Below are 23,679 nucleotides of genomic sequence, written 5' to 3'. Positions count from 1 at the left end.
GAGGCATTCATGACACTAGAAGCCAGCAAGCGGGGCGGCACCACAGGGATCACAGAGAAGGGGAGAGCAGGGCTGGCTGAGCCTCTGCAGGGAGGCGGGTGTTAAAGCATCTGGAGCCTCTGAACCTTCCCAGGCCTCTCAGAGGAGGAAGAGCCAGGGAGAGACAGGGAGAGCTATTGGGGGCACCATCACCAGCCCCCCAGGTTTGGGCTCTAGGAGCCTGAGTTACCAGGTGGGGGTGGTCTGACTGTCTGCTGTCCCCAGGCCCAGCTGTGGGCACAGGAGAGAGGCAGAGCCTGGTCGGGAGATCTCCCAGGGCAGGCTGGGACACCTGACGCAGCAGGCATCAGAGAGTCTGGAGGGAGAGGGGCCGGGTGGGGTGGGAGCCAGGGTCTCTGGGCTGTACAGTGGGGCTGCCTAGCAGGCAGGCCAGTGGAGAGGACCCCAGAACACTCCATATCTAATTGGGTGGGTGCAGTATACGGATTTTCTGTAAGAAGTGCTCTCCCAAGCATTTCAAAGGCATGCATGGTCTCAGAAAGGTTATGAGTCAGTGGCCAACTGACATTTGGTACGCTGCATTTAAATGCAGGCAAAAGGCAGCCATCTTAAGGCTTGCGGGAAGGGCGTGGACCAGCTTTCCTGGAACATCTGCCAAGGCAAGAGAGAAGATGCTGCCAGGAAGGAGTGCAGTGATGTTTCCCAGGCCAGCCCTGCCTCCTGGGCCCTGAGCACCTCCCCTTAGAGCTTCCCTCAGTCCGGAAATACCCATGAGCCCTACTATGTGCTGACACCAGGCTGGGTGCTGGGGCTACCCAGGAGATGCTCATGGTCCTGGCGTCCGCACCTGGCACCCATCAGGCTAGACACAGAGGGGGCTCCAGGCCTTTGCACATGCTGTTCCCATAGCCAGCACCCAGTCCCGGTCTAGATGAGGCAAAGCCCTAGCTCATGTCTTGGGACAGGAGATGCGATGTCCAGAAAGTGGTGGCCTCAGGACCATTTGAGATGTTCTCAATTCAGTGTAAGGACTACAATGCACAGTGTCATTTGCACTATCTTTACTTTTTGTGACAGAGAAATAATTCATTTTTATGAAGCTCACAGAAACACAATCTCTCATTTTATAATTGAATTATGTGGAACTCACTTAGCACAAGATGACAGGGCTGAATCTTCGTGTGTTTTTCTGTGCGCTTGAATCTCTCTGCCTCTCCTGTGTGTTGTAAGCTCCATGGGGAAGGAGTCCAGTCTGGGCTGTGCAGGGCTGCATCCCCAGGAACCTGCACAGTGCTTCCCACCAGGTGGGAACTTAGCCTGAGAAAATAAATAAGACCCTCAAAAATCCAGGGACCAAGCGATGAATCTCCAAGCCTAACCAGGTGGCCACATCTCCTCCTCCTCAGCTCAAGGGGAGACCTAGAGGCCAGAAAACAGCCACTGTGATCATGGCCTTCTGAGAAGCCCAAAGGGACAGACTATGCCCTTGTTCTAAAACATGCATCTCTCCAGCCCTCCCTCAGCCCTGAGGGAACTGGGAGGAGGCTTTGTTCTCCGCATGCCCAGGAGGGCCGGGATAGGCTCAGCTTCAGAGGACACAACCTCCTTACCATGATTTATGGAAAGAGCAACTCCCAGGAGGAAGCCTTAACCAAGGACCTGCCAGGAAACTTTTTAAAATGTGTCATTGAAAGGCACAATGGACCCAGGCACAGTGGCTCACACCTATAATCCCAACACCAGCCTGGGCAACATGGCAAGACCCCGTCTCCAAAAAATAAAAATAAAAAATAATAATAATAATAGTCAGGCATGGTGGCACACACCTGTGATCCCAGCTTGGGGGACTGAGATGGGAGGATCACTTGAGCCCAGGAGGTGGAGGCTGCAGTGAGCTGTGATCACACCACTACACTCTTGTCTGGGTGACAGAGCAAGACCCCATCTCAGAGAAAAAGAAAAAGACAAGAAAACACAATGAGGGGGAGGCAGAGCAAGATGGCTGTATAGAAGCTTCCAGCATTCATCCCACCTGCAGGAACACCAAATTAAACATCTATCCACACAGAAAAGCACCTTCATAAGAACAGAAAAGCACCTTCATAAGAACCGAAAATCCTAAGAACCTGGTACAGCTAGGCCCAAGTAGGGTAGAGCATCAAATGGGCTCCTGGGGTCCCCAGTTCTAGACTTCGGCTCCTTGATGGCATTTCTGGACCTGCTCTGGGCCAGAGGGAAGCCTGCTGCCTGGAAGGGAGGGGCTAGGTACAGGCAGCATTCACCACAAGCTGACTGAAGAAGCCTGGGTCTCAACTGAACATAGCCAGGCAGTATTTACCACAGGTCTGGGGTGGCAGTGGTCACGGGAGAGACCCCTGTACTTGAGGAAAGGAGAAGGAAGAGTGGGAAGGATTCTCTGCTTGTGGCTTGGGTGCCTGCTGAGCCACAGTTGAATAGAGCACCAGGTAGGTTCCTGACTCTGGTCCTGGCTCTTGGATGGCATCTCTGGACCCTCCTGGGGCCAGGAGGGTCCTTCACTGCCCTGAAGGAAAGGACACAAACCTGGCTTAGTATGCCACCTGCTAACTGTAGGGATTCTTGGGCCTTGAGTGAACATAGGTGGTAGCCAAGCAGTGGTCAATGCATGCCTTGGGTGAGGCCCAGTTGCTGTCCTGGCTTTGGGTCTGACCCAGTGCAGTCCCAATGGTGGTGGCTAAATGGGTACTTATGTCACCCTTCTCCCAGCTCCAGGGAGCTCATCACAGAGATAGAGACTCTGTTTTGGGAAAAGTAAGGGAAGAGCACAAGAGTCTCTGCCTGGTAATCCAGGGAATTCTTCTGGATCTTACCCAAGACCACTAAGGCAGTACTTCTGCTAGTGCAAGAGCTACAGCATTATTGGGCTTGGGGTACCCTTTAAAGCAGATATGGCAGCAGTGACCAAAGACTTAGATCACAACATCCAATCCCTTTGAATATTTGGAAAACCTGTCCAAGAAGGATGGGTACAAACAAGTCCAAACTGTGAAGACTACAATAAATACCCAACTCTTTAATGCCCAGACACTGACAAACACCCACAAGCAGCAACACCATCCAGGAAAACATGACCTCACCAAATGAACTAAATAAGATACCAGGAACCAATCCTGGAGAAATAGAGATATGTGACCTTTCAGACAGAGAATTCAAAATTGCTATTTCAAGGAAGCTCAGTGAAATCCAAGACAACACAGAGAAGGAATTCAGAATACTATCGGATAAATTTAACAAAGAGGTTGAAATAACTTAAAAGAATCAAGAAGAAATTCTGGAGCTGAACAATGCAATTGACATACTGAAGAATGCGTCAGTCTCCCAATAGCAGAATTGATCAAGTAGAAGAAAGAATTAGTGAGTTTGAAGACAGTCTATTTGAAAACACACATTGGAAACAAAAGAAAAAAGAATGAAGCAAACACAAAAGATCAGAAAATAGCCTCAAAAGGGCAAATCTAAGAGTTATTAGCCTCAAAGAAGACATAGAGAGAGAGACTGCGGTAGAAAGTTTATTCAAAATGATAATAACAGAGAACTTTCCAAACCTAGAGGAAAATATCAATATTCAAGTACAAGAAGGTTGTAGAACACTAAGCAGATTTAATTCAAATAAAACTACCTCAAGGCATTTAATAATCAAATTCCCAAAGGTCAAGGATAAAGAAATAATCCTAAAGCAGCAAGAAAAAAGAAACAAGTAATATATAATTGAGTTCCAATATACCTGGCAGCAGATTTCTCAGTGGAAACCTTACAGGCCAGGAGAGAGTGGCATGACATATTTAAAGTGCTGAAGGAAAAAACTGTTACCCTAGAATAGTATATCTGGTGAAAATATCCTTCAAACATGAAGAAGAAATACTTTCCCAGACAAACAAAAACTGAGGGATTTTATCAAGAGCAGACCTGTCCTACAAGAAACACTGAAGGTAGTTCTTCAATATGAAAAAAGAGAATGTTAATGAACAATAAATCATCCGAAGGAAAAAAACTGGTCACAGTAAGTACACAGAAAAACACAAAATATTATAACACTGTACTTGCGGTGTGTAAACTACTTATATCTTAAGTAGAAAGACTAAAAAATAAACCTATCAAAAATAATAACTACAACTTCTTAAGACATAGGCAGTACAATAAGATACAAACAACAAAAAGTTAAAAAAAAATCAGAAGGAGGAAGTTAAAGTGTAGAATTTGTATTAGTTTTGTCTTTGCTTGCTTGTTTGTTTATGCAATTAGTATTAAGTTGTCATCAGCTTAAAATAACAGGTTATAAGATATTATTTGCAAACTTCATGGTAAACTCGAAAAACATTGCAACAGATAAATAAAAAATAAAAAGCGTGAAATTAGAACACACCATTTGAGAATATCACCTTCACTAAAAGGAAGACAGGAAAGAAGGAAGACAAGAAGATCACCAAAAATAAGAGAAAACAAATGACAAAATAGCAGGAGTAAGTCCTTACTTATCAATAATAACATTGAATATAAATGAACAAAACTCTCCAATCAAGACATAGTGTGGCTGAATGAATAAAACAACAAGACTCAATGATCTATGGCCTACAAGAAACATGCTTCACCGATAAAGACACATAGACTGAAAATAAAAAGATGAATGGTAAAAGATACTCCATGCAAATGAAAACTGAAAAAGAGCAGGATTAGCTGTACTTTTATCAGACCAAACAGATTTCAAGACAAAAACTATAAAAGAGATTTTTAAAAGGTCATCATATAATGATAAAGGAATCAATTCAGCAAAAGGATATAACAACTGTAAATACATATGCACCCAACATTGGAGCACCCAGATATATAACACAAATATTATCAGAGCTAAAGAGAGAGATAGACTTCAATACAATAATAGGCTTCAGCACCCCACTTTCGGCGTTGGACAGATCATCTAGAGAGAAAATCAACAAAGAAGCATCAGATTTAATCTGCACTATACACCAAATCAACCCAATAGATATTTATAGAACATTTCATCCAATGGCTACAGAATGCACATTCTTCTCTTCAGCACCTGGATCATTCTCAAGGATAGACCATATATATTAGGCCACAAAACAGGTCTTAAAATTTCAAAAAAAAAAATAAAAAGAAACAATATCAAGTATCTTCTCTGACCATGCTGGAATAAAACTAGAAACCAAAAAAAAGAGAAATTTAGAAAACTATACCAACACATAGAAATTAAACAGTATGTTCCTGAATGACCAGTGGGTTAATGAAGAAACCAGGAAGAAAATGTAAAAATTTCTTGAAACAAATGGAAATGGAAACACAGCATGCCAAAACCTATGGGGTACAGCAAAAGTAGTACTAGAAGAAAGTTTGTAACAATAATCGCCTACATCAAAAAAGTAGAAAGATTTCAAATAAACAACCTAACAATGCATCTGAAAGAAATAGAAAAGCAAGAGTAAACCAAACCCAAAATTAGTAGAAGAAAAGAAATAATAAAGACCAGAGCAAAAATAAATGAAATTGAAATTTTAAAAAATACAAAAGATCTAAGAAACAGAAATTGGTTTTTGAAACAATAAAAAAGTGACCAATCTTTATCCTAAGAAAAGAGAGAAAAGATTCAAATAAATAAAAATCAGAGCTGAAAAAAGAGACATTACAACTTATACCACAGAAATTCAGAGGATTTAAATTAGAGGCTACTAATAAATAGGAAAGCCTACCAGTAAATTGCCAATAAATTGGAAACCCTAGAATAAATGGCCAAATTCCTAGACACATGCAACCTACCGAGATTGAGCCATGAAGAAATCCAAAACTTGAACAGGACAATAGCAAGTAATGAGATCAAAGCCATAATAATCAGTTTCCCAGAAAAGCCCAGGACCCAATGGTTTCAATGTTGAATTTTACTAAACATTTAAAGAACTAAAGAACCATTAACAATACTATTCAAATTATTCCAAAAAATAAAAGGAAGAGGGAATACTTTCAACTCATTCTACAAGGCTGAGATTATCCCGATACCAAAACCAGACAAAGACACATCAAAAAAAAAAAAAGTATAGGCCAATATCCCTGATAAACACTGATGCAAAAAAATCTTCAACAAAATACTAGCAAGCCAAATTCAATAACATATTTTTTAAAATCATTAATCATGACCAAGTGGGATTTATCCCAGAGATGCAAAGATGGTTCAACACACACAAATCAATCAATGGGATATATCATTTCAACAGAATAGAGGACAAAAACCATAAGATTGGTTCAACTGATGGCGAAAAAGCATTTGATAAGATTCAACATCCCTTCATGATAAAAACCCTCAAAAAATAGGGTATAGAAAGAATGTACCTCAATACGATAAAAGCCATATACAACAGACCCACAGGTAGTATCATACTGAATGGGAGAAAACTGAAAGCCTTTCCTCTAAGACCTGGAAGAAGACAAGGATGCCCACTGTCATCACTGTTATTCAACATAGTACTGGAAGTCCTAGCTAGGGCAATCAGAGAAGAGAAAGAAATAAAGAGCATCCGAATTGGAAAGGAAGAAGTCAAATTATCTTTTTTGCAGACAATATGATCTTATGTTTGGAAAAACCTAGACTTTACAAAAAAAAAAAAAACTATTAGAACTGATAAACTCAGAAAAGTTGCAGGACACAAAATCAACATACAAAAAGCAGTAGAATTTCTATATGGCAACAGTGGATTATCTGAAAAGGAAATCAAGAAAGTAATCCTATTTACAACATCTACAAATAAAATAAAATATCTAGGAATAAACATAACCAAAGAAGTGAAAGATCTCTATAATGAAAACCATAAAACACTGATGTAAGAAACTGAAGAGGACCAAAAAAAAAAGTAAAGCTATTCCATGTTCATGGGTTGAAAGAGTCAAGATTTTTTAAATGTCCACACTAGCCAAGGCAATCTACAGATTCAATGCAATCCCTATCAAAATACCAATGACATTCTTCACAGAAATAGAAAAAAAAAAATCCTAAAATTTATATGGAACCCCAAAAGACCCAGAATAGCCAAAGTCATCCTGAGTAAAAAGAACACAACTGGAGGAATCACATTAAATGACTTCAAGTTATACTACAGAGCTATAGTAACCAAAAAAGCATGGTACTAGCATAAAAACAGACACATAGACTAATGGAACAGAATAGAGAACCTAGACACAAATCCATACATCTACAGTGAACTCATTTTTGACAAAGGTGCCAAGAACATACACTGGGGAAAGAAGAGTCTCTTCAACAAATGGTATGGGGAAAGTTGCATATTCATATGCAGAAGAATGAAACTAGACCCCTGTCTCTCACCACGTACAAAAATTAAATAAACATGAATTAAAGACTTAAATCTAAGACCTCAAACTATGGAACCACTATAAGAAAACATCGGGGAAACTCTCTAGGACACTGGACTGGGCAAAGATTTCTTGAGTAATACCCCACAAGCACGAACAGACAACCAAAGCAAAAAATGGACAAATGAAATCACATCAAGTTAAAAAGCTCTGCACAACAAAGGAAGCAATCAATAAAGTGAAGAGATAACCCACCGAATGGGAGACAATATTTGCTAACTATCCACCTGACAAGGGATCAATAACCAAAGTATACAAACAGCTCAAACAATTAAATAGGAAAAAGTCTAATAATCCTGTTTTTAAAATGGGTAAAAGATCTGAACACATATTTCACAAAAGAAGACATGCAAATGGAAAACAGGCATATGAAAAGGTGCTCAACATCACTGATCACCAGAGAAATGCAAATCAAAACTACAATGAGGTAGCATCTCACCCCAGTTAAAATGGCTTTTATCCAAAAGACAGGCAATAACAAATGACTGATGAGGCTGTGGAGAAAAGGGAACCCTTGCACACTGTTGGTGGGAATGTAAATTAGTACAACCACTATGGAGAACAGTTTGGAGGTTCCTCAAAACACCAAAAATAGAGCTACCATATGATCCAGCAATTCCATTGCTGGTATATGCCCAAAAGAAAAGAAATCAGTGTATTGAAGAGATATCTGTGCTCCCATGTTTATTGCAGCACTATTCATGATGGTCAAGATTTGGAAGCACCTAAGTGTCTGTATTAGTCCATTTTCATGCTGCTGATAAAGACATAACTGAGACTGGGTAATTTATAAAGAAAAAGAGGTTTAACAGACTCACAGTTCCACGTGGCTGGGGAGGCCTCACAATCATGGCAGAAGGCAAATGGCATGTCTTACATGGTGGCAGACAAGAGAGAATGAGAGAGCTAAGCAAAAGGGTTTCCTCTTATAAAACCATCAGGTCCTATGAGACTTATTCACTACCACGAGAACAGTATGGGGGAAACCATCCCTGTGATTCAATTATCTCCCACTGGGTCCCTCCCACAACACGTGGGAATTATGGGAGCTAAAATTCAAAACGAAATTTGGGTTGGGGACACAGCCAAACCATATCATTGTCTATCAATAGGTGAATGGATAAAGAAAATGTGGCACATATACACAATGGAGTACTCTTCAGCCATAAATAAGAATGAGATCCTGTCATTTGCAACACAGGAGGTTGAGGCAGGAGAGTCGCTTGAACCCAGGAGACAGAGGTTGCAATGAGCTGAAATTGTGCACCATACTCCAGCTTGGGTGACAGAGTGAGATCCTGTCTCAAAAAAAAAAAAAAAAAGGCCAGGCGTGGTGGCTCAAGCCTGTAATCCCAGCACTTTGGGAGGCCGAGGCAGGAGGATCACCTGAGGTTAGGAGTTCAAGACCAGCCTGGCCAACATGGCGAAACCCTGTCTCTACTAAAAATACAAAAATTAGCTGGGCATGGTGGTGTGTGCCTGTAACCCCAGCTACTCGGGAGGCTGAGGCAGAAGAATCTCTTGAACCCAGGAGGCTGAGATTGCAGTGAGCTGGGATCACGCCATTGCACTATAGACTGGGCAACAAGAGCAAGACTTTGTCTCAAAAAAAAAAAAAAAAAAAAAAAATTCAAGATGCAAATAATGGGGACCTTGTCCTAACAAATGACCTCATGACCCTCTGCTGCCACTGAAGCTGGGGAGTGGAAAACAGCTAAAGAAGAATTGCAGTAGCCAACCAAGCTTGTCTGTGTTTCTCGCTTCTACAGGCTTATTTTATGGTGTCTGATGAAATTGTTCTCTGGGGCCCACAAGGCAAAGCTATGTCCCAGGGACAGGAGAGGTGGAAGAAGGTGGCCTCTGTGAAGGGCCAGAGCCAGGGAGAGAGCCCTGGGCAGGAGGGGGAAGAAGCAGCAGCTGTCCTTGCCCCTGGCACCTGGGCTGGTTTCATGTTCCTTTCTGTGTTTATTTCCCCTTTGTCATTCCTGAACCTTGAACAATATTGTGTTAAGTACCCCAATCTTGACTCAGCTGTATTTAGGGAAATTGAAGCAATGATCCCAGATCAAACCTGGGCTGGGCCAGCCACCTAAAGCTAGCAGGGAGTGGCCATAGAGCCCTGTATCAGAGAGCCAAGGGGAGCAGAATCCCGGAAGATGAATGAGAATTCAGAATCCAATCTTGAGTTATAAACGCTAAGCCTGGAGAATTGAGATTTGATTTTATTACAAGTCAGTTCCTGTACAGATCATCTCCCTGCAGCTCAGATCTGCTCCCTGGCTTTTCCCTACCATGAGGTCTCCCAAAGGCCACATCACTCAGAGCTTTCTGCCATTCCCTTCTCTAAGGGTCAGGGCAAACAGGGAGTTTTCCATTGATGGGAAAATCTTCCCATCCTTTTTTACAGCCCAACTCTGCTCTGCCCAAGAGCAAGCCTGCAGTCATCCCAATGTGATTATAAATACATTCATAAACAGATTCCACTCCTCAAAGCTCTCTCACCGTGGAACGGGTTTATGCCAGCAAGGTTATAGAGTCTGCCCCCATATCCATGGATTGTGTCCATAGATTCAACCAACCAAGGATTGAACATATTTGGAAAAAACTGCATCTGTACTGACCATGTACAGACTTTTTTCCTTGTCATTATTCTGTAAATAATACAGTATAACAATTATTTCCATAGCATTCACATTGTATTAGGTATTCTAAGTAATCTAGAGATGATTTAAAGTATACAGGAGGATGTGTGATTTAAGAGATACAGGAGGTTGCATGCAAACACGACACCGTTTTATATCAGGCACTTGAACATCTGTGGATTTTGGTATCTGTGAGGGGTACCAGAGCTAATCCCCCACACATACTGAGTGACGACTATATATGGAATGTGAATGGAATTTTCCCACTGACTTCCATTAGGCAAGCAGAGCTGTGTTTCTCTCCAAGAAAGGAGGGTAGAGGAGCAGAGCCTGGGAGTGGGAAAAGAAGGGAAGGAGGCCAAACGGAGATCTCATTACTCCAGGCTGTGGTTTTAATTCCATCCTTCCCTCACAGCCTCTGCTCCACCCTCTGTTTATTAAGGGGGCCAAATTAAATACATGAGATGTAACTGCAACATGGAGACCCTGGCTCAGTCTCCAGAGACTGTGGGGTGCGGGGAGAAGTGGTGGGGGGGAAGCCAAAACAAACAAACCACGAATCCAGGAGGAGAGAGAAGGCAGAAAAGCAAACTATCAGGGACCGTTTCAACAACTCAGGACGGTTTCAACAACTCGGCCCTGCCTCCAGTCTGCAAGGAGGGGCCCTGCCCATCTCCCGTGGCAGCCACCCCACCTGAGTGCGCTGGGAGGGTTCTCCGGCCCACGGAGCCACCTCCTGGCCTGCAAGGCCCCAGCCCTTAGGGAGTGACCAGACCTGGCCAGCGATACGCCATCCTCCATCACTCGCTGCCGAGCTCTTGCTTGTCCTGTGCTGTCAGGCTATCTCTCCGCAATTCATCCCCTCCCTTTCTAGCCAATTTTCCACCTCCACACCTCGTCCCTCCTTTTCCTCCTCATCCTAATCCACAATGTCCTTTGGCCTGTCTGTTTGATGCTTTCCCTCTGTCAAGCTCCAGCTCAAGTCTTTCCTCCTTCAGAGACAACTGGGACCCTCCAGGCAGCCCCCACTAACTCCCTGCCTGACCCGCCCATGAAACCTTCAGCCTTCGCCTCTTGCCTCCTTCCTCCCCTCTCCCCACTTCAAAGCTGCTCTCAGCCCATGGCTGCTTCCCCATGGCATAGAACCTTCACACAGCACTTCATTTTCTTAAGCCCTCCTCCCATGACTTTGAATCTTCTCAACCGTCTGTCCGGTGCTCTCTGGGCCCTTGCTTTTCCAGCCGCACCACAAAGACGGCCACGACCTTTGGAGCCTGGTCCAGTGACACAAGCTTCCTGCTGACTGCTCCACAGTGCCCGGTGCCAGCCACAGCCATGCCCTCAGCTTGCATGATGTGGCCTCTCCTGCTTCTCCCTGTATTTCTTTTCTGACTTCTCTTCAGCCAGCTCCTCAAATACGATGTTCTCCAGAATTTTGTCCTAGATCCACTTCTCACGCCGTCACCTTCCAGGATGACCTCAAATCCACCCCCTGCTCCCCTCTCCTTTCAGATGCAGAGGGTGTCCCAGGCTTCCACATCCATTTATTTGCCTGATGTGCCAGTGACCCTCCCCACAGTGTCCCCAGCCCTCCATCCACCTGCATTCCCTTTGTCCAGGCCTGGAGAGACAGCCTCCTACCAGCTCCTGCCCAGAGACCCTCACCCAGCCCCTCCCCCTGCCTACTGGCTGCCAGTCATATAGCTAGAGAATGCAAGGGACATTATTTTGTTGACAGTCACTAGATGCCAGGCACTGTGCCAAAAGCTTTCTCATATGCCATGCCATTTACTCTTCCAATGACCCTGTACTTTAGATATTATTACAGTTGAGATGGAGCAAGGACCCCTTTTGTAGGGACCTACAGGCCCCCCAAGCATGGAAATAAAGGAAAATCTTGAATTCCTTCAAGAGAAATTTCAGGGACCTAGCTAGTCCTGAGACGTAAATAAACAACTTGATAAGCAAGAAGGTAATAATAACTAAAAATAACAGCCAAGAAAGTTAGGGTCAGATGTTTGGTTCCCTATAGAAACTAAAGATAACATCTTAACATATGTCCCTGAGTTGTTTTTCAAACACCTAGACCCCCATCAAACAGATCCACCAGCACACAGGCCTCAGCTACAGGGAAAGTGGGGACTGAGCCGACCACTGTTCTTGGTTCTAAATTTCTTCCTGCGTGGCCTGAAGGGAGTCACACCCACGAGCCAGAGTTAACATTCTTCTCTGGCCCCTGGTCCCAAATTTTTAAACAAAGCTTCTCTCTTCCTTAATCAACTGCAAATCAGAAAACTTTGAATCTACCTGTGACCCGTAAGCCTCGCCTCACGATATCCTACCCTTTCAGACCAAAACCAATGTGTGACCTCCATGTATTCATTTATGATTTTACCTGTAACTTCTGCTTCCCTGAAATTTACCCCTGCCTTTAAAAACCCTTACCTCCAAGCCATCGGGGAGGCCAGGATTTCAGCATGAGATGCCTGGTGCTCCTTGCGGGTGCCCTGCAATAAACACCTTCTTTTCTCCCGCTGCACAACCTCAGTGTGGATGTCTAGTCTTACTGTGCCAGATGACTAGACCTAGTTGAGTTCTATAACACACTCACTTTTACTTGTGGGGAAACGGAGCCTCAGAAAGGATAAGCAACCTTCCCAAGTCTTAGAGCCACCAGGGGCAGAGCCTCGAGCACTTGGAGCCTGGGTCAGCCTCAGTCCCATGCCTCAGCCCCATTCATTTCCTTCTTGTTCCCCAGAATGCAGACCTGGTCACGCCAGTTCATTACCTCTTCATCGCTCTCCAAGTGAAATGCAAACTCCTCAGCCTTGTGTCCAGGATTCTCCCCAGGCTGTCCCAGCCCACACCCTACCCCAGCCAGAAAGAACAGCCGTGCTTGCCTCCACCCACTGATGGCTATCTTGCCCCTGCAGCCTCCTCTACCTTAAATAGCCTTCTCTCCTCTCTGTCCAATAAGCTTCTCATTCCTTCAGACCAGACAGTAGGTGCCTTCCCTGGGAGGCCTCCCAGGCTCTTTGGAGTTCTCAGAATGTCTGCATTTGCTGGGTGCTGGCACTCACCACACTGCCTTGTAATCACTTGTTCAATCTTTCAAGTGTCATTTTAGCTTTGCAGTCCTGTGGCCCAACACAGGTCCCTGTGCATCAAGAAGAGCCTCAGTAAAAGCTGAAAGAAAGAGAGGACAAAAGACAGGACAAGCACCTTAGCCATATCTTCTCAAAGTGGGGTCCCCAGGCCAGTGGTGGCAGAAGATACCTTGACCCCACCTCCGAGTCTGACAATCAGACCCTCTGGGGCTGGGGGCTGGGGATCTGCATTTTAAATAAGCTCCTCAAGAGATTCTTATATACAGTGAAACTTGAGCATCTCTGGTCTAGACCGGTGCTCATCCCAGTCCTTACTAGGCCAGCCTCACAGGATGAGATAGTCAGCTGCTATCTGATTAGAGATAACCAGGACAGTATCCTCCAAACTCTTACATCCAACATGCATAGAAGACAACACTACTGGGGCACTCTGGCATAAACAGACAAAGCTGGTCAGAGCTATAGGTGAAAGGCTTGGGAACTTGTACCACCCTGGGCTCCACCAAGATCAATACCTCTGCATATCTGGAACCCATTCCTGACACCCCACTTGGGAAGCTCTGATTACTAAGAGCTACCAGCAAGCACTAGAAGCCAGACACAGCTGCCTAGCACTCACATGGGTTCTCATGCTAACGAGCTTGCATGGAGCCCTGGTGAGGCCTCACAGTCAGCCAGGACTGAAATAGGAATGTGGTTCTCTATAGCTTGACACCATTCCCACCACAGGACATTAGCTTAGGGTCTCCTGGCCCTGGGAACCACACATAAAGGAAAGAAAATGTGAGAGCTCTGGGTACCCCTTGCTAGACCTGAGATTGTCATATCCAAGGCAACCCCTGGGGTCCATTCCTCAAACCTCACCCTGCACCCCCTCCCTGGATGTGAGACAGGTAGCCAGAGATTATCTGTGAGCAGGATGGTGGGTTTTTCCCTGCCCAAGGAAGGCTGCTTTGGTGACATGACAAAACCTTTTTCAGTGACTTACTTAATGTAATGAATGGAGAGACGGGTTATAAGTCTACTAGGTTCTTGCAGCTGCTGTGAACTCTAAAATCACCCTCCAAAGAACTGCTATTTGCCAGTTAGTGTAAATTCTCTATGGGCCCCACACCTATCTGCTGACCTTTCCGGAGGCCTCAAAATGTAGAAAATTTGCCTTCACAAAACATTAAGGAAGAATTGCAAGTTGGAAGGGTCCCTAAGTCACTGAATGTTTGGATAAGGAGCTGGTTCTCTGAATGCTCCTGAGAGTTGTAGCTCCTACTTGAGAGAAATGCATCTGGCCAGTAACAAAACAATTATGATGATGTACCAATTTGCAAAAATGTCTTTATCCTCAGGATTTAACCAGTTAGCAGAAGAATTTGTATTCTATGAAGAGCTTGGGGGCTCTGAGTAAAGGGCCATTGCTGGTGGGGTCCCTGGTGCCTAGCAGTATAAAAAATAAATTGATATTCAACAATTTATAAATCACTGACTGGCTGGCTGGATTGATAGCTGGATGGATGGATGGATGGATGGATGGATGGATGGATGGATGGATGCATGGGTGGATGGATGGATGGATGGATGGATGGATGGATGGATGGATGGATGCATGGGTAGATGGATGGATGGATGGATGGATGGATGCACGGGTGGGTGGGTGGGTGGATGGATGGATGCACGGGTGGGTGGGTGGGTGGGTGGATGGATGGATGGATGGATGCATGCATGCATGCATGGATGCATAGATGGATGCATGGTGGATGGATGGATGCATTGGTCCGTGGATGATGGATACATGGATAGAAGGATGGATACATGCATGCATGCATACATGGATGGATGGATGGATGGATGGATGGATGGATGGATGGATGCATCGGTCCGTGGATGATGGATACATGGATAGAAGGATGGATACATGCATGCATGCATACATGGATGGATGGATGGATGGATGGATGGATGGATGGATGGCTGGATGGATGGTGGATGGATGGATGGATGGATACATGGATGCATGGATGGATTCATGGATGGATGGATGGATGGATATATGGATGCATGGATGAATGGATGAATGGATGGATGAATACATGGATGCATGGATGGACGGATGCATGAAAATGAAATAGCTTCCCTTTTGGGGAGTTCTTTCCTTCAGCACTATCCCTAGAAGGGCCGCATTTTTATCCACGATTCCTGGCTCAAAGCTCCCATTACCCTGTTATAATGTTGGGGCACTTTAGACCTCAGAAGCAGGCCTCAGAAAACAGAATCAATCTTTCTGATCTTTTCCTGCCCTCCTTTGACCTGCTCCCGTTTCTCCTCAAGGCAGTCCCCACACTCCACCCCACCTTTATGGTCAAGGAGCTGACCATAAAGAAATTCCCTGACCTACCTTATTAATTGTAGGTCCTAAGACCCCCATTTCAGAAGGGGTCCTGCCCCATATCCTGGAGGAAGGAATGCTACACAGAGAGGCCAAGGAGAATCTGAACAGACAGGCCTTACTGGGTTTACCAACTTAGCCTATTAGTAGTAGATCATACCCTTTGTCCAGTCACATTTCTGCACAGTTGCCAATCATACCTATCCAATGAAGTCCCAACAAAAGGCCCAAAAGGACAGGGTCTGGGAAGCTTCTGGATAGCTGAACACATGGAGGCTTACAGGAAGGTGAACAAGACCTCATCCACTTGCTGGGAGGGTGGCACACTCCAGCTCCACAGGGATAGAAGCTCCTGCACTCAAGACCCTCCCAGACCCTCCCTAGACCTTACCTTAATCTGGCTGTTTATTTGCATCCTTTAAAATAGCCTTTGTAATGAACCAGTAAATGTACGTAAGTTTCCCTACGTTCTGTGAGCTGCTCTAGCAAGTTAATCAAACCCAAAGAGGGGGTTGTGAGAGCCCCAACTTGAAATAGGTAGGTCAGAAGTTCTGGAGGCCCAGAATTGCAAATGGTGTCTGAAGTAGAAGCAGTCTTATGGGACTGAGCCCTCAACGTGTGGGATCTTACACTGTCTTCAGGCAGGTAGTATCAGAATTGAATTGGAGGACACCCAACTGGTCTCCACTGCAGAATTCCTTGCTTGCTTGTTGTGGGGAGGAAACTACACACATTTGGTCACAGGCATCTTCTGGTTGGTCATTGTGTTGTATGAGCTGAGAAAGCACTACTTGTTTTTTCTATTCAACAGTATACACTCTTCTGGATACACTTCCCCACCATTTTGACATAGACGAAGACTGGTTCAGCTGAATGGAGACGGGGCGATGTCAGGGGATGTAAAGGGAAGAGGGAGACATAGGCAGCCTCCAAAGAACATGAAAAGCAGGAGCCTTTGACAGACTAGCCCAGCTCTGCATGCATCTATCTTCTTGCATTTGAGGGTTTTGGTTTTTGTTTGTTTGTTGCTTGTTTTGTTTTGGTTTTTGTTGTTATTGTTGTTTTAGCTTCCACTAGAAATGCTACCACCCTTTCCCTCCCACCTACCTCCCTCTGCTAGGGAATACAAGGACTAATTAAGCCAGAAGGACTGTATAGACCATCTAGCCTGGTCAGAGGAAGCAATCTGGCCCTTAGACATGTTTTGCTTGGCCTTTGTAGCCATTTAAAATTTTGCATTAGATGTTAACTTATAAAAATTAGATCTTATATAAAAATACAGATTTTGGGGGGATTTGGGGGAAAAAAGGGAAGACATGTCAATATTTCCCTGGCATTTTCTCTTGATAACAATTAACTAGTACTGGAAATAGACTGGCCAGTCAGACAGGGTGTACACTCTCCAGTTTGCCACAGCCCCGACCTTGCCCTACTGTAGCACCCTGCTGCTTCACTCATTTGATAGTTTCTGTCTGTTTGGTTCTCACAGAGTATAAGTCCTCTGCACAAATCCAATCTTCTACTAACAAAGTGTGTGGCACAGGGTGGGCCTTTCAAATACTATTGAATAAATGAATGCATGTGTGAATTCATTCATTAAAAGTTCATTTTTTAACAGCTAACCTTGACATTTGCCCCAGCTGTGCTATTCCAGATCTACCCTCCATGCCAACTCAAAGCACCCACCCCAGGAGCCCAGTCCTGGGCTTGTCCTCCATAGATCAGAACTTTCTTTCCTGTCTCTGCACCCTGGGCCTTGTTGAGATATGGTGGCTGATCCTGCAATACCAATACTCCTATTATCTACTGTCATGTCCAAGTATGAGGGGATTTCTCATTTTTTGTTGCCCAGCATCCTTCTCCCCTGCTTTGATAACTGTTGCTCAATTTTCTCCTCCCCCATCCTCATTCTATTCTTTCTAGCAGAATGGATGGCCATTCTCTACTTCCAGAAGTAAGGGGTGAGGAGAGAAGCTTATAGGCTTAAGCCAAGCACTAGACTCCAGAAAACCCTTTCCTTCTGGCCAGTGCTGGCACCTCATCCATTCAAGTCATTGAAAAAGGAGTCATTTGATCCTCAAGGAAAAGGACCCCAGGGAGCTACTGGCCGCCATATTGGGGCTATGATGAGAATGCTGGTCTGAGGGTGGAGCCAACACAAGAAAGAGGAGCCAAGTGTGAGAAAGAGAAACCGGGTTCCTATTAAATCATTAGAGTCCTGGGTATAGCCTCACCTGAAACTGACATAATCCCTAGGTCAACAAATTACCTTTTTTTGCCTAAACCAAGTTAAAACAGGTTTTCTGTCATTTGCAACAGAAAAAGCTTTTGGGGACTGGACACTTCCCCAAATATTCTCCTTTATAGAATGGCAGGTGTACAAGTCTGGGCTCTGGGTTGAAAGTGATGTATGATCAGGACATGCAGGAATCACAGGGAGTGAATAACAGTAACAGGCATGAATCTCCTTCCAGAAAAGGTGGGTAAGATTCAGCAGGTAACAGCTCTCTCTGTAAGCCATTTAAATGAGCTTATTATAGGTAAACGGTAACTAGAGGAGGGATTTTTAAAATGTTTTTCCAACATAAAAAGAATACTCATTTTTATAAACTAGAAAGCACTGAAATTTACAAATGTTAAAAATCACCCACAATAGGCTGGGTGTGGTGGCTCATGCCTATAATTCCAGCACTTTGGGAGGCAGGAGAATCACTTGAGGCCAGGTGTTCAAGACCAGCTTGGGCAACATAAGATCTCATCTCTAAAAAGTAAAAATAAAATAAATAAATAAATACAATCATCCACAGGCCTACAAATCAAAGTACTGAAATCATTTGTTAGCAGCTTTTATGTGTTTCCTTCATCTTTTTTCTCTTTGTATAATTTTTAGTTTCGGAATTATTTAAAAATTCTGATCCTGGCCTCTTCCCTCAACCTGTGATGCCTGATGGGGAGACCTGTTTTCTGAGGCCAACTTTGCAAAGTGGTGGGAGAAGAGGCTTCAACAGTAGCCCGCATGTGCAGTGGGGGCCGGAAACAGGCCATACGGTGGATGGTATGGGAGAAAGAACTTTGCAGGTTTCCATCACTCTCGTCAAGACTGGAACTTCTAGTCTCTTTCCTTAAGCAGGTAAATGCAGCAGGAGACCCTCCCGCCTCACTCCTCTGTGCTTAATAGGTTGCATTGAGTGTGACATCACTGCATAAGGTTTTATTGGAAAGCAGGGTCACTGCAGGAGGTGTGGCTCAACCTCCTGCCCATTCCCCACTTCCTCATTCACTTCCTGAGCTCTATTTCTTATCTGTGTGCGGTTTACACACCTGAGCAGCACCCTAGCCACACCCCATGGGAACACCCACTGTTCTCTATACCTCAGTCACCCAGGCCAGCAGGTGACTCCCTGACTGACTGCAAAGAGAGGGACAGTCTGAGTCCGCATGTGCCTTCCAAGGTTTAGATTTGGGGTGGAGGGTGGGGCCACACCTTAGCCTTGGATCTAAGCTAAAATTTCAATTTTAGCTTTTATCAGAAAATCTAATATTAGGGGTTGTAGGTAGGAGATCATATGCCTCAGTTTTCCTGGGACGGTCCCAGTTTATGCCTGCTTTCCTGGCATAATTATTCATAGCATCCCATTTCACACTCAAAAGTGTCCCAACTTGGACAATAAATTATAGGATGCCTATGCAGATCAAGAAAATAAGCAGTTGCCTTCTGCATGACTGGTGGGGGAGAAGAGCGAGTGAAATAATTTGGGTCCCCCAGCTCCTTCCCGAGGGCCCAAGTGCTGGGCCTCCCAATCCCCAGTTTTAGCAAAAACTGCTGTAACCATAGGAGGTTCTAAGCAAGGAAGCAGGACAGTCTCATACGGAGTCATCTCGGGGAGGAAAAATGCTGCTCCGCGACGTTCGCACCCAGCTGCCCGCAAGCACCCACATACGTCGGGCCTCCCACACTTTCTCACCTCACCTGCCACTCCAGATTTGCCCCCAGGACCCCCATCCTCAGCCCTCAGCCCCCAGTTCATTGTTCAACCACATTGAACCCTCACACCCTCCTTGATGACAAATCAGTCTTTGGCTTGCTGCCTCCAGCCACCTGTCAGCCAGCTTTCCTGCCACCTCCAGCCAGGACCTCCCAGCCCTGGGCTGCACCCACCATGGCGATTTCCTCTGGGCTGCTCGGCCTCTTGATGGAGACCTGTACACTGGACAAGACTGTAACCCCCACAGTTCTCCTAAAATTCTACCTAGGCCCCCTCTAAAGTACTGCCCCATCCTTAGTATTTTCCATCAGCTCCTTCCCCTTCACCACCAGACCTCTGTATATTATTCATTTCCTCCTTCACTAATTCATTCCTTCCATGCTAATCAGGGGCCTGTTGGGCTACCAGCTGGAGGGTGAAGGTCTCCCTCTTCTGTGCTTATCACGCTGCTTTCCTTCCCACCTTTCCTTCCTACCACTCGGCATTCCTTCCTAACCTAACTTCTCCCATTTACCTCCCCCTACTTACTCCTCAACTCTGCAGTCTTCTGCCCTCATCAATATACTAAAACCACCTGCTGTGTTCACCCGGGACCTCCTGGCTGCTGGAACCAGGAACTGTCCCAGTTTCTTGACCCTGACACTGCTCCCCAGGCTCTTCCTTCCGTTTCTGACTTCTCCCTTATCCCACCTCCGCCCACCCAGGAGCTCTTACGTGTCTTGCAAGTGTATTGAACAATCCCTGCTATCGGTTTCATTTTCCGGTCTGGCTTCTGACCCATACCTTGCAGAAGGTGGCAGACCCCCTCTGACCCTTGTGGCTTATGCACAAAGCTCCTCATAGGTCTTCTTGACAGGTTCCTAAGACTGTAAGAGAGCAGCTTTTTTTTTTTTTTTTTTTTTTTTGAGACAGAGTCTCGCCCTGTTGCCCAGGCTGGAGTGCAGTGGCATGATCTTGGCTCACTGCAATCGGCCTCCCAGGTTCAAGCAACTCTCCTGCCTCAGCCTCCTGAGTAGCTGGGATTACAGGCACCTGCCACCATGCCCAGCTAATTTGTTTGTATTTTTAGTAGAGACGGGGTTTCTCTGTGTTGGCCAGGCTGGTCTCAAACTCCTGACCTCAAGTGGTCTGCCAGCTGCAGCCTCAGCCTCCCAAAGTGTTGGGATTACAAGCGTGAGCCACCATGCCCAGCCAAGGGCAGCTTTTTTCACACCTCCAAGAAGACACTGGTGAGTCGTTATGGCCAGGAATTGCAAACGTAACTACAGTGTAGTTCATCACATGAGCACTTCACTTATATGAATTCAAATCTTTCAGCTCAGAAAGAGGGGAAAGCGCCAGTTTCATAGGGTGGGCAGTTATGCTCACCTCTGACCCATGAGTGTTTGCCCTAGAGTGAGTCTCTGAGCCCAGAGACCTGAATTTTCTCTCCTGTGCCTCTCATAGTGTGGGCATCTTGCTGAGCTGAGCTTTGTCCTGGTGTTTACAAATCAACATTTTTCCAGCCAGGCATGGTGGCTCATACCTGTAATCCCAGCACTTTGGGAGGCCGAGGTGGGTGGATCACCTGAGGTCAGGAGTTTGAGACCAGCCTGGCCAATATGGTGAAACCCCATCTCTACTAAAAATAAAAAAAAAAATCAGCCAGGCATGGTGGCAGGCGCCTGTAATCCCAGCTACTCGGGAGGCCGAGGCAGGAAAATCACTTGAACCTGGGAGGTGGAGGTTGCAGCGAGCAGAAATCGCACCACTGCCCTCCAGTCCGGGCAGCAGAGTGAGGCTCTGTCTCAAAAAAATAAAAAATAATAATAAGAAAAATAAAAATCAACATTTTTCACACATGGCACCTAACATATGCCACTTACCTTGTCTATTACTCAGCTGAAGAATAAATGATCTGCACCACTCGGGAGCGGAGCTGGCTGTGTTGGGCCACTCACAGGGGAGGCATGTTTTCCTATCATCACTTCCTGTGGGATTTCAACCCTTTGTGTGGACTTTAGAACCAACCCTTGTAAGCTCAAAGGAAAAGGGAAACCTAAGAATGTAATGCTGATTAGGCAATCACAAGTCGTTCCCACGGGGAGGAATGAGGAGGAGAAGGGCTAGGATGATTGCACTAGCTGCACATTCTCCACATGGAGACACAAAACCTGGGACATGCAGCAGGCTCCCCTAGGCTGCCTCTGCACTGGCATTTGTACTTCTGTGACCCAGAGCCCCAAGGGCATCCCTTCCTCAGCCATCACCACATTCACTGAGTAGAACTTGCATTGGTCACTGGGACCCAGTTTGTTCCAGGATTCTGGGATATTCCCTCTGTCCCCACTGACATCTGGATTGAGCAATGCCAGGCACAAGGCATGCAGTGCTACTGGAGTACCTCTAGCTGCAAGAGATACGAAGACGGGCTCAGGCTCCAGTGCTTCCTGGCTAAGGATCTTGATATGCTTTGACTGTGCCCCACCCAAATCTCAACTTGAATTGTATTTCCCAGAATTCCCACGTGTTGTGGGAAGGACCCAGAGGGAGGCGATTGATCACGGGGCTGTCTTTTTCATGCTGTTCTCCTGGTAGTGAATAAGTCTCACAAGATCTGATGGGTTTATCGGGGGTTCCGCTTTTGCTTTTTCCTCTTTTTTCTCTTGCCGCCACCACGTAAGTGCCTTTCACCTCCTGCCATGATTCTGAGGCCTCCCCAGCCATGTGGAACTGTAAGTCCAACTAAACCTCTTATTGTTCCCAGTTTCAGGTATGTCTTTATCAGCTGCGTGAAAACAAACTAATACAGATCTAGAGGAGCATGTTTGTGGTAGAGGCCTTGGATCTGGAAGGAGAGAAGAACAAATATGCCAGTCCTAGGACTAAGTAGTCTAATGCAGCTTTCAATTTTTGGAAGAGGCCAGGCGTGGTGACTCATGCCTGTAATGCCAGCACTTTGGGAGGCTGGGGCAGGAGGACTGTTTGAGCCCAGAAGTTCAAGACCAGTCTGGGCAACATAGTACAACCCCATCTCTATAAAAAAAAAAAAAAATTAAAAATTAGCTGGGTGTAGTAGTGAACACCTGTAGTCCCAGCTACTTGGGAGGCTGAGGTGGGAGGATCACTTGAGCCCAGAAGACAGAGGTTGCAGTAAGCCATGATCATGCCACTGCAGCCTGGGCAACAGAGCAAGACCCCATCTCTAAAAAAAAATAAAAATAAAAATTTCTGGAGAAGGCTGGGTGCGGTGGCTCATGCCTGTAATCCTAGCACTTTAGGAGGCAGATCACTTCAGGTCAGGAGTTCAAGACCAGCCTGGCCAACATGGTGAAACCCTGTCTCTACTAAAATATAAAAGTTAGCTGGGCATGGTGGTGTGCACCTGTAATCCCAGCTACTTGGGAGGCTGAGGCAGGAGAATCGCTTGAACCTGGGAGGCAGAGGTAGCAGTGAGCCGAGATTGCAGCACTGCACTCCAGCCTGGGTGACAGAGCAAGACTCCATCTCAAAAAAAAAAAAAAGATTTCTGGAGGAGACAGGTAATGTAGAATTGAGTTCATCATAACCCTGTCTTATAACATGGTACTACTGATTAATGTATGACCCTATTTGTTTATTTCAATAACACAAGGGATCCCCATTTACCTATTAGCCAACCCAAGAACAAGACTATCACCCATAACTTACATCTACCTATGAACTCCTCCGTATCACATCCTCCTAAGTCCCCCCACCCCCAACAGAGGCTTCCCAAACCTCAATTGTGTGCTTGGCATTCCCTCTGTGTTTATGTACAATGATATACTTACTCTTCAGTTGTGCTTGATTCTGAATTTTACACAAAAGGTATCACATGGTATGTAATCATCTGGGATTCAGCTTTTTCATATTTGTACTGAAATTTATCCATGTTGAACACACAACTGCAGTTCACGTATTTGCCCTGTCATATAATATACCATCGTTTGGATATACTGCAATTTATCTACACATTCTCTCATCAGTGATCATTTGCACATTTGCATTGTGCCCAGGTTTTTGCTATTGTGGATAGTGATACTGTGAACATTCTTGTCCAGTGGACATTGGGTGGAACTGCTGAGCTGTGGACGTTTAACTTTATATATTGATGCCACATTGTTTTCCAGACTAATTGTGCCAATTTACAG

General features: G+C 45.3%; 1 long non-coding RNA gene across 1 annotated transcript in view; it reads right to left on the bottom strand.

The window, feature by feature from the left end:
- The window catches only part of LOC140712963 (uncharacterized), a 118,095-nt gene that overhangs the window by 26,294 nt on the left and 68,122 nt on the right, over positions 1-23,679 (bottom strand). Inside the window, exon 3 of the long non-coding RNA XR_012094831.1 lies at positions 1,151-1,317. This is a non-coding gene — a long non-coding RNA (uncharacterized lncRNA). The remainder of the gene's footprint in view (positions 1-1,150; positions 1,318-23,679) is intronic.

The sequence above is a fragment of the Chlorocebus sabaeus genome, chromosome 1, assembly GCF_047675955.1.
Source record: "Chlorocebus sabaeus isolate Y175 chromosome 1, mChlSab1.0.hap1, whole genome shotgun sequence".
Lineage (NCBI taxonomy): Eukaryota > Metazoa > Chordata > Mammalia > Primates > Cercopithecidae > Chlorocebus > Chlorocebus sabaeus.
Note: the sequence above shows the minus strand (reverse complement) of the source record. Positions and strands in the feature narration are given on the sequence as shown.